The sequence below is a fragment of the Pongo pygmaeus genome, chromosome 10 (genome assembly GCF_028885625.2).
Source record: "Pongo pygmaeus isolate AG05252 chromosome 10, NHGRI_mPonPyg2-v2.0_pri, whole genome shotgun sequence".
NCBI lineage: Eukaryota > Metazoa > Chordata > Mammalia > Primates > Hominidae > Pongo > Pongo pygmaeus.
In genome coordinates, this window is record NC_072383.2 from 85,708,757 (window position 1) to 85,720,205 (window position 11,449).

The window sequence follows — 11,449 nt, forward strand, 5'->3', positions numbered from 1 at the left end:
AGTCAAGAAGTTTACCTTTTGTTTTGAGGAAGTGGTGCACTAAAAAAAAATCTTTTGCAGGAATAAGACTTGCTCAGATTTTTATTTCTAAAAGATGACCATGGCTAGAGAGTAAAATTACAGTCAGGGCATGATATGGTTTGGCTGTGTCCCCACCCAAATCTTATCTTAAATTGCAGTTTTCATAATCCCCATGTGTTGTGGGAGGGCTTGGTGGGAGGTAATTGAATCATGGAGGTGGTTACTCCCATGCTGTTCTTGTGATAGTGCGTGGGTTTTATAAGGGGCTTTGTCCCCTTTGATCAGCACTTCTCTCTCCTGCAGCCATGTGAGGAAGGACATGCCTGCTTCCCCTTCCACCATGATTGTAAGTTTCCTGAGGCCTCCCCAGCCCTGCAGAACTGTGGGTCAATTAAATCTTTTTCATTTATAAATTACCCTGTCTGGGGAAGTTCTTTACAGTAGTGTGAAAATGGACTAATCCAGAGTGCCTAGGTAAAAAGACTGGGGCAATAATACAGGCAAGAGAGGAGGGAGCCTAGATAAAGATAATGGCAGTGGCAAAGGAGTCATATCCTGGAGACATTTAAAAATAATTGGTGATTAACTGATCTGGAGTTAGAGTAGACACTGAACTAGAAAAAGTCATCAATGTATACTCAGCATTTAGCTTAAGTAGTTGCACTGGTGGTGGGAATCTTTTACTAAGATCCAAAAACCAGGAGGCATTACTTCATTAGGGGAGGTTTGAGTGTTTGGGTCATACCGCATTTCAAGAGAGGCAGGAAATAACAACAAGCAGTTGGATAAATAAGACAGGAGTTTGGGAGGAAAATCTCAGACTAGAAATATATATTTGGGTATCATGAACATAGAGCTGGTAACTGAAGCCATTGGAAGTGATATCTTATCCCAAAGAGAATAAGTAAAGAGAAAAGACAGATCTAAAGGCAATATTCAAAAAAGCACAGACACCTAAGGAATTGAGAAAGAACAAGAAGCTCACAAAAGACACTAAGAAAAAGAAAATTTAAAAAGAGACAATTTTAAGAAAGAAGGAGTGGTCAACAGAGTAAAAAGAGGCAGAAAGTGAAAAAAAGGAAGGGAACATATGTTTTCTTTTTCTTTTTTTTTTTTTTCTGAGACGGAGTCTCGCTCTGTCGCCCAGGCTGCAGTGTAGGGGCGCGATCTGGACTCACTGCAAGCTCCGCCTCCTGCGTTCCCGCCATTCTCCTGCCTCAGCCTCCTGAGTAGCTGGGACTACAGGTGCCCGCCATTGCGCCCACCACCACGCCCGGCTAATTTCTTTTTGTATGTTTAGTAGAGACAGGGTTTCACCGTGTTAGCCAGGATGGTCTTGATCTCCTGACCTCATGATCCGCCCGCCTTTGCCTTCCAAAGTGCTGGAATTATAGGCGTGAGCCACCGCGCCCCACCGTTTTCATTCTTTTTAGCAGTTGAGAGGTGGCTATGGGGAGTAGATAGAAGTAGAACACAGATTTCAGAACATATCTTAGTAAATATTAGGTAAGATCGTGAAAAACACACATTTAGATTACTTAATCGTAAAGAGGAAGGGAGATACAGGGCCTTGGAGAAGAAGTGATGTCAAGTAGAAAGGGTATTTTATAATGGAAGACACTCAAATCTGTTTAAACAAAGACTGAAAGTAAATAATAGACAAAAAATGTAGCTAACACATGAAAGTAAGTGTAAATTTAATAGAATTAGGAACAGGAGGTGCCGTTCAGGACACAGGTGGAGTGTTGACTTTGGATTTGACGAAAGAAATCTATTCATTTTTATAAAATGTTAGGAAGAAGGGATGAATGGGCTGTAATTCGAGGACATGTTTACAGAGGGCATTTCATTAAGTAAGTGTAAGCCACTGTATGAAGAGAAAGATAAGTTGTTAGCAGGCTGAAGGGAAAAGGTTTAAAACAGTTGCTGGTGGGAAGGACTTACTAAAGAAATTTAAATAATTTTATAGCAGAAACTGATAACCCAATTAAGGGGAGAGACAACTAGTGACACCAACCTGAGAGAATACATGAATTATTTCAGCACAACACCCAGGTGTAGGAGCAGAGAAAACAATCGATTGTTGTGTTAGCATTTTCGCCACAAAAAGAAAACAAAGGAAAAGGTGGGAAGGCAGAAAAAATGTAAGATATCAGCAAAAGTGCATTAAAGTGGTAAACATTGGGATTAGGACTTAAATACACGAGGGAGTTGATGGATACAAAGAACGAAAGACATCAAATAAGTCAAAGTTTAATCAAGTTAATCATACAGAATCTGAAAATTATATGATAACATTTTTTTTCTTCAGGCTAAAATTGAAACAGAATTCTGAAATAAAATATGGTGATTAGCGGTGGGAATAAAAGTAATCATTTGTATTTGTCCCAGCTTCATAAACTTGGTGCCTGAAGGTAGTGGGACGTTTCTTCATCTTTAATTAATACTAGAAGTATTGGTTTTTTGGCAAATCTATTATGTTATAACTGATACTAATAGGTTGCTGAAAATTATTATAATTCTATTTACATTACACAGGCTCACCTTATCAAGCTACTCCCTGGAATCCAAAGTGCTGATGACAGCCCCCAATTTTTTTTTGGCATTGTCAGACACAAAAAAATATTTTGCATTCTTACTGGTATTTCAACTTTGGCAGAATGCCCACTTCTTACATCTGCTTTCCTTCTGCCAATGTCTGTTTCCAACTGAGAGTCTCAGATTTTGATATATAATGCTCTTGCTATGTCAGGAAAAATAGGAAAAAGTTGTCTTAGTTAAAAAAGAAAAATGTTATCTTGATTACAGATATAAGAATGCATGCTTCACTTAAATTATAAATCACAAATTTTATTTAGTAGATGCTCCTTAGTCTCCATACTGGGCCCAGCCAATTTAATTGTCTAAGTTTCTAATGTAAACTTGGAAAAAAATGGGAAAAGAAAAGAAATTCAAAATAGGAATTAAGTATATTTTCCTTAAAAAAGCATATAAGTTATTTTATAAAAGTAACAACTATGAAATGTATGAAATATTTGAACTTGACCATAGTTAACTCATAATTTGTGTGTGTGTGTGTATGTGTGTGTGATTGTGTTTGAGTGTATACATGTATGAGCACACACATTATACATATACGTGTACTTTTAAATATATATGTACATATACACCTATGTGTATATGTGTAGATGCTATATATATTATGGATACTATATTATATATACTATTTATATGCTATTGCTTAAATTTACATATATAATATAGGTTTTAATTATAAAATCATTTTAATTTTTTTCATCTCCCATCTTGCTGACAGCCCAAATTGAACATATCATTAATATTTCTTAGTTGCATGCAACAGAAGTTAATTAGTATATTTAACCTCCCCCCAAATAAGAAAAAAAGAACACATTACAAAAATACTGGGTAAGTGGTGGAATATGGAGGAAAAACAGCTCAAATTATACCATGGCACTGGTTCTGAAGACTAATACTGCAGCTACTGACACCCACATTGCCACTAAACTGCAAGAGCTGGACACTATACTGTCTATTGATTTGCAAAGTTGGCTCCGTTTGGAAATAAAAAGATTGATGACTACTCTGACCCTTAATTTGATAGTTTCTGTGTAGTTCCTGCTCCTTTGTATCATTAACTTATGTTCAAAGTGTGCCAGCAGATGCATCAGTTCTGTAGAGCCTCAGGCACGATACCACACACTAACTACAAAGAGCTTAGAAAGAAGAGATTACTTTTATAGTATAAAATTTCACTTTGGGAATTTCTATTTCATCAGGGAAAGAAAACAAATGTCATGATGAAAACGTATTCTGCTAATAATCTTTTTTTTATTATACTTTAAGTTCTGGGATACATGTGCAGAACATACAGGTTTATTACATAGGTATACACATGACATGGTGGTTTGCTGCACCCATCAACCCGTCATCTACATTAGGCATTCCTCCTGATGCTATCCCTCCCCTACCCCCCAACACCCCGACAGCCCCAGTGTGTGATGTTCCTCTCCCTGTGTCCATGTGTTCTTATTGTTCAGCTCCCACTTATGAGTGAGAAAATGCAGTGTTTGGTTTTCTGTTCCTGTGTTAGTTTGCTGAGAATGATGGCTTCCAGCTTTATCCATGTCCCTGCAAAGGACAGGAACTCATCCATTTTTATGGCTGCATAGTAGTCCATGGTGTATATGTATCATGTTTTCTTTATCCAGTCCATACTTGGTGGGCATTTGGGTTGGTTCCAAGTCTTTGCTATTGTGAACAGTGCTGCAATAAATATACATATGCATGTGTCTTTATAGTAGAATTATTTATAGTTCTTTGGATATATACCCAGTAATGGGATTGCTGGGTCAAATGGTATTTCTGGTTCTAGATACTTGTGGAATCACCATACTGTCTTCCACAATGGTTGAACTAATTTACACTCCCACCAACAGAGTAAAAGCATTCCTATTTCTTCACATCCTCTCCCACATCTGTTGTTTCCTGACTTTTTAATGATCACCATTCTAACTGGTGTGAGATGGTATTTCATTTGTGGTGTTGATTTTCATTTCTCTAATGACCAGTGATGATGAGCTTTTTTTTCATAAGTTTGTTGGCTGTATAAATGTCTTCTTTTGAGAAGTGTCTGATCATATCCTTTGCCCACTTTTTGATGGGGTTGTTTTTTTCATGTAAATTTGTTTAAGTTCCTTGTAGATTCTGGATATTAGCCCTTTCTCAGATGGGTAGATTGCAAAAATTTTCTCCCATTCTGTAGGTTGCCTGTTCACTTTAATGATAGTTTCTTTTGCTGTGCAGAAGCTCTTTGGTTTAATTAGATCTCATTTGTCAATTTCGTCTTCTGTTGCCATTGCTTTTGTTGTTTTAGTCATGAAGTCTTTGTCCATGCCTATGTCCTAAATATATTATCTCAGTTTTCTTCTAGGGTTTTTATGGTTTTAAGTCTTACGCTTAAGTCTTTAATCCATCTTCAGTTAGTTTTTGTATAAGGTGTAAAGAAGGGGTCCAGTTTCAGTTTTCTGCATATGGCTAGCCAGTTTTCCCAAAACTATTTATTAAATAGGAAATCCTTTCCCCATTGCTTGTTTTTGTCAGGCTTGTCAAAGATCAGATGGTTGTAGATGTGTGGCATTATTTCTGAGGCCTCTGTTCTGTTCTATTGGTCTATATATCTGTTTTGGTACCATGCTGTTTTGGTTACTGTAGCCTTGTAGTATAGTTTGAAGTCAGGTAGCATGGTGCCTCCAGCTTTGTTCTTTTTGTGTAGGATGGTCTTGGCTGTATGGGCCCTTTTTTGGCCATATAAAATTTAAAGTAGTTTTTTCTAATTCTGTGAAGAAAGTCAGTGATAGATTGATGGGGACAACATTGAATTTACAAATTACTTTGGGCCGTATAGCTATTTTCATGATATTGATTCTTCCTATCCATGAGCATGAAATGTTTTTCCATTTGTTTATGTCCTCTTTTATTTCCTTGAGCAATGATTTGTAGTTCTCCTTGAAGAGGTCCTTCACATTCCTTGTAAGTCATATTCCTAGGAATTTTATTCTCTTTGTCACAATTGTGAATGGGTATTCACTCATGATTTAGCTCTCTATTTGTCTGTTATTGGTGTATAGGAATGCTTGTGATTTTTGCACATTGATTTTGAATCCTGAGACTTTGCTGAAATTGCTTATCAGCTTAAGGATATTTTGGGCTGAGATACAATCTTGTCATCTGCAAGCAGAGACATTTTGACTTCCTCCCTTCCTATTTGAATACACCTTATTTCTTTCTCTTGCCTGACAGCCCTGTCCAGAACTTCCAATACTATGTTGAATAGTAGTGGTGAGAAAGGGCATCCTTGTCTTGTGCTGGTTGTCAAAGGGAATGCTTCCAGCTTTTGCCCATTCAGTGTGATATCGGCTGTGGGTTTGTCATAAGTAGCTCTTATTATTTTGAGATATGTTCCATCAATACCTAATTTATTGAGAGTTTTTAGCATCAATGGTTGTTGAATTTTATTGAAGGCTTTTTCTGCATCTATTGAGATAATGATGTGGTTTTTGTCATTGGTTCTGTTTATGTGATGGATTATGTTTATTGATTTGCATATGTTGAACCAGCCTTGCATCCCAGGGATGAGGCTGACTTGATTGTGGTGAACAAGCTTTTTGATGTGCTGTTGGATTTGGTTTGCCAATGTTTTATTGAGGATTTTTGCATAGATGTTCATCAGGGATATTGGCCTGAAATTTTCTTTTTTTGTTTTTTGTCTTCCTGGTTTTGGTATCAGGATGATGCTGGCCTCATAAAATGAGTTAGGGAAAAGTCCCTCTTTTCCTATAGTTTGAAATAGTTTGAGAAGGCATGGTACCAACTCCTCTTTGTATTGCTGGTAGAATTCATCTGTAAATCATCTGGTCCTGGGCTTTTTCGGTTGGTAGGCTATTAATTATTGCCTCAATTTCAGAATTTGCTATTGGTCTATTCAAGGATTTAATAATGTCTTGTTGCTTTAGTCTTGGGAGGGTGTGGTTGTCCAGGAATTTATCCGTTTCTTCTAGATTTTCTAGTTTATTTGTGTAGAACTATTTAGAGTATTCTCTGATGGTTGTTTGTACTTCTGTGAGATCAGTTGTGATGTCCTCTTTATCATATGTTATTGTGCCTATTTGATTCTTTTCTCTTTTCTTCTTTATTAATCTGGCTAGTGGTCTATGTATTTTGTTAATCTTTTCAAAAAACCAGCTCCTGGATTCATTGATTTTTTTAAGGGTGTTTTGTGTCTCTATCTCCTTCAGTTCTGCTCTGATCTTAGTTATTTCTTGTCTTCTGCTAGCTTTTGAATTTGTTTGTTCTTGCTTCTCTAGTTCTTTTGATTGTGATGTTAAGGTGTTGATTTTAGATCTTTCCCACTTTCTCATGTGGGCATTTAGTACTACAAATTTCCCTATAAACACTGCTTTAGCTGTGTCCCAGAACTTCTGGTACCTTGTGTCATTTTTCTCATTGGTTTCAAAGAACTTATTTATTTCTGCCATAATTTCATTATTTACCCAGTAGTCATTCAGGAGCAGGTTGTTCAGTTTCCATGTAGTTGTGTGGTTTTGAGTGAGTTTCTTTATCCTGAGTTCTAATTTTATTGCACTGTGGTCTGAGAGGCTGTTTGTTACGATTTCCATTCTTCTGCATTTGCTGAGGAGTGCTTTACTTCCAATTATGTAGTCAATTTTAGAATAAATGCAATGTTTTTATGAGAATAATGTATATTTTGTTGATTTGGGGTGGAGAGTTCTGTAGATGTCTATTAGGTTCACCTGGTCCAGAGCTGAGTTAAAGTCCTGAATATCCTTGTTAATTTTCTGTCTTGTTGATCTGTCTAATATTGACAGTGGGGTGTCAAAGTCTCCCACTATTATTGTGTGGGAGTCTAAGTCTCTTTGTAGTCTCTAAGAATTTGTTTCATGAATCTGGGTGCTCCTGTATTGGGTGCATATATATTTAGGATAGTTAGCTCTTCTTGTTGCATTGATCCCTTTACCATTACATAATGCTTTTCTTTGCCTTTTTTGATCTTTGTTGGTTTAAAGTCTGTTTTATCAGGGACTAGGATTGCAACCCCTGCTTTTTTTGCTTTCCATTTTCTTGGTAAATATTCCTTCATCCCTTTATATTGAGTCTATGTGTGTCTTTGCATATGAGATGGGTCTCCTGAACACAGCACATCGATGAGTGTTGACTCTTTATCAAACTCGCCAGTCTGTGTCTTTTAATTGGGGCATTTAGCCCATTTACATTTATGGTTAATATTGTTATATGTGAATTTGATCCTGTCATTATGATGCTAGCTGGTTATTTTGCCCATTAGTTGATGCAGTTTCTTCGTAGTGTCTATAGCCTTTGCAATTTGGTATGTTCTTGCAGTGGCTGGTACTTGTTTTTCCTTTCCATATTTAGTGCTTCCTTCAGGAGTTCTTGTAAGGCATGCCTGGTGGTGACAAAGTCTCTCAGCATTTGCTTGTCTGTAAAGGATTTTATTTCTTCTTCACTTAAGAAGCTTAGTTTGACTGAATATGAAATTCTGAGTTGAAAAAAAATTTTTTTAAGAATGTTGAATAATGGCCCCCACTCTCTTCTGGCTTGTAGGATTTCTAGAGAGAGAGATCCACTGTTAGTCTGATGGGCTTCCCTTTGTGGGTGACCTGACCTTTCTCTCTGGCTGCCCTTAACATTTTTTCCTTCATTTCAACCTTGGTGAATCTGATGATTATGTGTCTTGGGGTTCCTCTTCTCAAGGAATATCTTTGTGGTGTTTTCTGTATTTTCTGAATTTGAATGTTGGCATGTGTTGCTAGGTTGGGGAAGTTCTCCTGGGTAATATCTGAAGAGTGTTTTCTAACTTGGTTCCATTCTCCCTGTCAATTTCAGGTACACCAATCAAACATAGGTTTGGTCTTTTCACATTGTCCCATATTTCTTCAAGGTTTGTTCATTGGTTTTTATTCTTTTTTCTCTAATCTTGTCTTCACACTTTATTTCATGAAGTTGATCTTCAATCTCTGATATCCTTTCTTCCACTTGATTGATTCAGCTATTGATACTTTTGTATGCTTCATGAAGTTCTCGTGCTGTGTTTTTCAGCTCCATCAGGTCATTTATGTTCTTCTCTAAATTACTTATTCTAGTTAGCAATTCCTCTAACCTGTTTTCAAGGTTCTTAGCTTCCTTTCATTGGGTTAGAACATGGTTCTTTAGCTTGGAGGAGTTTGTTATTACTGACATATTGAAGCCTACTTCTGTCAATTCGTCAAACTCATTCTTGGTCCAGTTTTGTTCCCTTGGTAGCAAGGAGTTGTGATCCTTTGGAGGAGAAGAGGTGTTCTGTGTTTTGGAGTTTTCAGCCTTTTTGCACTGGTTTTTCCTCATCTTTGTGGATTTATCTACCTTTGGTCTTTGATGTTGGTGACCTTCAAATGAGGTTTCTGTGTGGACATCCTTTTTGTTGATAATGGTATTCCTTTCTTTTTATTAGTTTTCCTTCTAATAGTCAGGTCCCTCTGCTGCAGGTCTGCTGGAGTTTGCTGGAGATCTTCTGTAGATCCTGTTTGCCTGGGTATCACCAGCACAGGCTGCCAAATAGCAAAGATTACTGCCTGTTCCTCTCTGGAAGCTTTGTCTCACAGGGGCTCCTGCCAGATGCCAGCCAGAGCTCTCCTGTATGAGGTGTCTGTCAGTCCCTGCTGGGAGGTTTCTCCCAGTCAGGAGACATGGGGGTCAGGGTCCCACTTGAGGAGGCAGTCTGTTTCTTTTTTTTTTTTTTTTTGAGACAGAGTCTAACTCTGAAGCCCACGGTCGAGTGCAGTTGTGCAATCTCGGCTCACTACAACCTCCACCTTCTGGGTTCAAGCAATTCTCCTGCCTCAGCCTCCCAAGTACCTGGGATTGCAGGTGCCCACCACTACACCTAGCTAATTTTTGTATTTTTAGTAGAGATGGGTTTTACTGTGTTGGCCAGGCTGGTCTCAAACTCCTGACCTCATGATCCACCCACCTCAGCCTCCCAAAGTGCTGGGATTACAAGCATGAGACACCGTGCCCAGCTGGCAGTCTGTTTCTTAGCAGAGTTTGAGCACTGTGCTGGAAGATTGGCTGCTCTCTTCAGAGCTGGCAGGTAGAAGGTTTAAGTCTGCTAAAGCTGTGCCCATGTGTCTGGAGTTGGTTCCTTCCAGTGGGTTCGTGGTCTCATTGACTTCAAGAATGAAGCTGTGGACCTTCACGGTGAGTGTTACAGCTCTTAAAGATGGCACGGACCCAAAGAGTGAGTGGTAACAAGAGTTATTGTGAAGAGCAAAAGAACAAAGCTTCCACAGCATGGAAGGGGACTTGAGCAGGTTGCTGCTGCTGGCTGGGTGGCCAGCTTTTAGTCCCTTATTTGTCCCCTCCCATGTCCTGTTTCTGTCCTATCAGAATGCCCTTTTCTCAATCCTCCCCATGATTGGCTACTTTTGGAATCCTGCCGATTGGTCCATTTTACAGAGCGCTGATTGTTCCATTTTACAGAGTGCTGACTGGTGCATTTTACAAACCTCTTGCTAGCTACAGAGCACTCATTGGTGCATTTTTACAGAGTGCTGATTGGTGCATTTTACAAACCTCTTGCTTGCTGCAGAGCACTGATTGGTGCATTTTACAATCCCCTTGTAAGACAGAGAAGTTCTCCAACTCCCCACTCTACCCAGGAAGTCCAGCTGGCTTCACCTCTCAATCCCCCCTCAAAACAGGACACTCCAATTGCTGTTGGGAATTGGGCAATGACCTCTCTAGCTACTTCCTGCTGGATAGGGGTGAAGAAGGGACCCTGCAGTTGTAGTGTCCTCCAGAGGGGAATTCTCTAGGCCAGACAAAAGGCCAGTGGGTCATTCCAGGTGTTCTTGGTAGAAGTTGTGAGTCGAGCTTATTTGGGGTTCCATTTGTAAGACCATCTGTAGCTTGATGGCCTCAATCCTGGAGGAAACAAACTTGACAAGGAGGTTAAAAATACAGGGCCCAAAGGTGAGTAATCACAAGATGGCTGTCATGGGACCTAGAAAGGAGAGAAGTCATGTCACCCAACTCCAGAGGTTGGTATCAGAGTTTGAAAGGTGTTGTCTGATTTCAGAAGACTTTTCCTGTAAACACTGGGCGGCGTCTCATACTATCCCTGATCAGTTAGTGTAAAAACAACATTCTTCCCCTAAGAATGTGCAAAGTCCTCCTTTCTTGGCAGTGAGGAGGTCTAGGCCTCAGCAGTTTTGGAGAGTCACTGCTGCCAAAGAGTCTATTTGGGATGCGGTGATTGGTGCATTTTACAAACATCTTGCAAGCTACAGAGTGCTGATTGGTGAATTTTACAATCAACTTCTAAGACAGAAAAGTTCTCCAAGTCCCCACTCGACTCAGGAAGTCCAGCTGGCTTCACCTCTCACCCACAGCCACCCTTCCCCCAGGTGCTCTGTCCCAGGTAGTTGGGAGCTTTATCTATTAGCACCTTACTGGGGTTGCTGCCTTTCTTTTAGAGATACCCACCCAGAGAGGAAGAATCTAGAGAGGCAGTCTGGCTACAGCAGATTTGCTGAACTGCAGTGGGCTCCACCCAGTTTGAACTTACCAGAGGCTTTGTTTAAACAGTGAGGGGAAAACCACATACTCAAGCCTCAGTAATGGTGGACACCCCTCCCCCCACCAAGCTCAATCACCCCAGGTCAACTTCAGATTGTTGTGCTGGCAGAAAGAATTCAAGCCATTGGACCTTAGCTTTCTGGGCTCCATGGGGGTAGTATCCACTGAGCAACACCACTTGGCTCCCTGGCTTCATTCCCCTTTCCAGGAGAGTGAATGGTTCTGTCTTGCTGACATTTCAGGTGGCACTGGGGTA